The sequence below is a fragment of the Cnephaeus nilssonii genome (genome assembly GCF_951640355.1).
Source record: "Cnephaeus nilssonii genome assembly, chromosome: 1".
Classification (NCBI taxonomy): domain Eukaryota; kingdom Metazoa; phylum Chordata; class Mammalia; order Chiroptera; family Vespertilionidae; genus Cnephaeus; species Cnephaeus nilssonii.
This window is the reverse complement of record NC_137072.1, coordinates 18,797,151-18,801,610: the sequence shown is the minus strand read 5'-3', so window position 1 is coordinate 18,801,610 and position 4,460 is coordinate 18,797,151. Positions and strand designations below refer to the sequence as shown.

The window sequence follows — 4,460 nt, the reverse complement described above, 5'->3', positions numbered from 1 at the left end:
CCGCGTCCACACCAGCCGCCGAGAAGTGTCCGCTTTGTGCGCGGGGCTCCGCCGTCTAGGACTGCCCGGTTAGGCAGCCCCTTGGAAGACCTGCAGAATCTAACTGACCCTAGCTCATACACACATACACACACACACACCACACACGTCTACACTCTCCTCTATGGGTTCCTCACTCACACTCTCTTTCTCCCTACCTTCCTGCTGGTCGCCATCTTTCTCTCCTACTTGTAAGTCCCCCTCCAAACTCTTTATTCACACTCTGATCCTCACATTAACAGGTGAACTCTATTATCTTTCTCATGGAATCTGGATTGGTCTTACAAGTTGCTTTTCCAATAGAAAGTGGCAGAGGTGATGTCTGAGACATCTAGGCCCAGGGTATAATAGGATTGGACACGCCCCCTTTATTCTTTTTCTTCTGTAAATTAGCTTAGAGTAGATTACTCAATAGTGAGAGGTGATGTGGAGAGAGGCCTTGGAGAGTGAGAGGGCATCTTGGACTACAGAGCCCCAAGCGGTTATAAGTCAGAATGTACTTATGTCATTGCCCTAAGCAAAAGAGGAGAATACCTATATGCTGAGCCCAGTCAACCAACAAATTTATGAAAAATAATAAGTTGTTTTAATTCACTAAGTTTGGGGGTGATTTGTTATGAAATAATAAATAACTGATACATTCTCTAATTCTCTAATACCCTCTTTCTCATTTCCCATTTCTTTTCTATATTTAAATTTATTCATACATTCTTTTTTAGGAGGATTCCACTTTCTGGGTTTTATTTCTCTTTTAACTCTTCTATTAAAAGTTTAATTTACATTATCATGTTTTTAATATTCAACAGCTATTTTTTCTCTGAAAAATTTTAATAGCTTTCTACTAGTATTCTTATTTCAAGGATGTAAACATCTTTTATATTTTTAAAAGAAATTTAATTACAGTTTAAAAGTGCTTTTGAAATCTGTTTTTGTTTCTCTTGAAGTCCACTTTTGGATTCTTTTGGTTTCTGTCTTTTCCATTGATACATGTTTGGTGATCCTTTTATTTTTAATTTTCAAGTAGTAAGAAACTGACCAAAAATTATTTCCTTGATGAAACTTGTCAATTATTGGACTTCACTGTAAGACAATCTGATTGGGTCATTTTAGTGGATACTCTCAACTCTATCTATAGGGCTTTTCTTTGAGCCTGATTAGATTTCCTGGAAAGGAATCCTGGAGGGAAGAATACCGTACTCTAGAAGCATTCCCGTAATCTTACCAGCCAGGTTCGAATGCATGGTTTGGATGAGAGGGAACAAACATTCGCCCAGCACCTGCTTCTGTTCCTGGGCGGGTGCTGCGGCCAGCATGGAGGCGGACAGGGGCTCCTCCCCTGCACATGGACCGCAGGCTGGGGTGCCTGCAGCGGTGGGATAGCAGGGGGAGGGCTGCGGACACTGGAGGCATACTTGTAAGGTGCAACAGCCCGAGGAGCAGCAGCAGCCACAGCAGCAGGAGGTGCTAAGTTCTGCACAGCTGTGGGAACACCTCCAGACTGGCAGCTGTCAGTCAGCTCTTGCTGGGCAGCACCAGCCCCACCAAAGTCCATAGCCAAGCGGTCCAGGCACTCAGACCTGACTCTCTGAGCAGTAGTAGGGAGGCCACGAGAGGCTGGAGCATTACCAGTTGGAGCCAGATGCCAAAGAGTTGGACTGGCGTATAGCACTTGGCATTCCTTGGAAGCCTTGAGGTCTCCCACCTTGCTGCCAGCGTGGATTAGAGCTCATCTGTGCTAACTGGTTAGGTGTGTAATATGGAGGCCTTTTCTGAGCCTTGGAACTGCTGGCACAAAGTAGCCACCAGCTGCAGGCTGGAACTGATTTAAGATGGCATTGGCAGGGAGGGCTCTCATTCCGGCCACCCGCTGCATATACTGGTTGGTCAGGTGAGTCTTTCGCTCTTCCTTCCTCTGGGCCAGGGCGACATACAGTGGCTTGGAGCCCACGATGAATCCATTCATCTCAGCGACTGCCTTGGTGGTCTCTTCAGGAGCTAAGAAGCAGACAAAGCCAAACCCTTTGCTTCTCTCATTCTCCTGCATTCCCTTAGCACTGGTGATGGATCCGAAAGGAGAAAACTCTTTCCTTAACTCCTCATTGTCAATGGTGTCATCCAAGTTCTTAATGTAGAGATTCACCCCCCTGAAACCGACTAATTCTTTCTTGCTTCAGCTGTTCAAATTTCTGTTTTAACTTGGCTTGCCGTTCCACTTTCTTCTGTGCACGGCCTACAAAAATGACTTTCCCACTGATTTCTTTTCCATTCATCTCTTCCACAGCCTTATTGGCATCCCTATGTTTTTCGTAACTCACAAAGTCAAAGCCTTTGGATTTCCCAGTGAGATCTCTCATCACCTTGACACTTAAGGTCTTACCAAACTGGCTGAACAGCTCTTTCAGACTCATCATCCACCTCTTCCCCAAAGTTTTTGATATACACATTAGTGAACTCCTTGGCTTTGGCCCCAAGCTTGGCTTCCCACTCTTTTTGAGACTTGAATCTGCCCACAAACACTGTGTAGTCATTGAGGAGCATGCCATTTATCTTCTCGATGCCCTTGTCTGTAGCCTCATGGGTCTCCTTGCTGCTGCTACCTCTTAGGCAAGGAAAAAACAATTCAAAAGCCAAATAACCCCTCATGAAATTCAGCTCAAGGTTTGAAGACTTCCTAGCTTGTCCTATGAACCTCAATGCTAAGAACCACAAATTGCAAATTTAATAGGTCATTTTGTATCAAAAGGTCAATTATGAAGCGCCTAGAATTTTTCATTTAAAGGAATATATTCTCTGGGTTCTGCTACAGCTCAGACAGTGTTAACTTTTTTTTCCCCCTGTTGTGGGTTTTGATCTTCCCCGCTGCCCCAGAAATTGGTTTTATTTGATGTATCCATGTCTTTAAGTTTCTTAATAAAGAAAAAACTCCATAAAAAAAAAGAATACTGTAATCAGATTAGAAAGAAAGAGGCTATGGGTTGTTGTTCAAAATGTAGATTTTTCATTTAGGAACCTCTCCCTATTTTTAGTATTGTATTTCTGCCATCACCTGGGCCTGGTATGCCAGCATTTGAAGACGCCTAGAATAAATTTAGAGTCTTAATTAGCAATCACCCTGCTATATGGTATGAATTACAGTTTTTAAGACCAAATTGCTTTTTAATACAGATTTTTAATGAATTATCTTGTTTTTAGCACCATATTACTTCCCCCCCAAATCTACCCCCAGTTTCAGAGATAAATGGTGCTTCTAACTTTTGAACTGTTTGGGGGTCCTTATGTACTAGTCAGCCTGAAACACATATTTAATGTTTTCTAATCTCTTAAAGTAGTAAGCAGTAACTCACTTGGCTTCTGGGTTTCAAACTGTACTGCTGCTGGTGGTCTTTTTAATTTGCTGTTTTGTCAGTTTGTGACTTAAAAAAAAATAACACTGTGAATTTAATTGTGCCAAAAAGCAACCCACTGATGTGACCTGGGTATTGTTCCTGGTGCTAGTCTCTAAAGTTGATTCTTGCTTAGCGGTGACTTTTATTTTTTTTATATTTAAAAATATATATATTTTATTGAGTTTTTACAGAGAGGAAGGGAGAGGGATAGAGAGTTAGAAACATCAATGAGAGAGAAACATCGATTCAGTTACCTCCTGCACACTCCCTACTGGGGATGTGCCCGCAACCAAGGTAGATGCCCTTGACCGGAATCGAACCTGGGACCCTTCAGTCCGCTGCTCTATCCACTGAGCCAAACCGGTTAGGACATTGGTGACTTTTATTATTTGCAGTTAACAACTTTGCCTAATATGGTACTAAGTGATGATTATAGGTAGAATTTGTGATACTGATACCAAATGCTACAAAGTAGTTAATATCTCTCTAAATCAGGATGGGGAACCTTTTTATGCCAAGGGCCATTTGGATATTTATAACATCATTTGAGGGCCATACAAAATTATCAACTTAAAAATTAGCCTGCTATATTTGGCCAAACATTTAATTAACTCACCCCTAATACCTTGGCAAGGCCAGACCAAATGACTTCTTGGGCCTTATATAGCTCTCAGGCCGGACATTCTCCACCCCTGCTCTAAATTGTTTCATAAGACCTAAGTATTTTAGCCAAGAAAAAAAAATGTGGTCAAATAGTTTTAGGAAATGTCACATCCTATGTCTCCTTTTAATAGATTTACAATGCATATTAGCATATTAATCCTGCTTTAAAGAAATTTGTTCAACTCTGTCTTCCCAAACTTATTTTTCAATTGAAATAAAACTTGTAAATATTTTGCTGGATGTGCTTTAAAAATGTTGAAATATGTAAATATAAGCTGGGGAATTTGAAGAGGTTTAATGGGTCCAAAAGTAGTGCCTTGACACCATTTTTTTCTAAAAATCAATAAACAATTTAATCCAACATATTTGAGA

General features: G+C 41.3%; 1 pseudogene across 1 annotated transcript; it reads right to left on the bottom strand.

The window, feature by feature from the left end:
• Positions 1-1,193: 1,193 nt before the first annotated feature.
• On the bottom strand, positions 1,194-2,682 carry LOC307102536 (polyadenylate-binding protein 4-like; annotated as a pseudogene). Its single transcript has one exon. The product of its transcript is annotated as a polyadenylate-binding protein 4-like (transcript).
• Between the last annotated feature and the right edge of the window lie 1,778 nt (positions 2,683-4,460).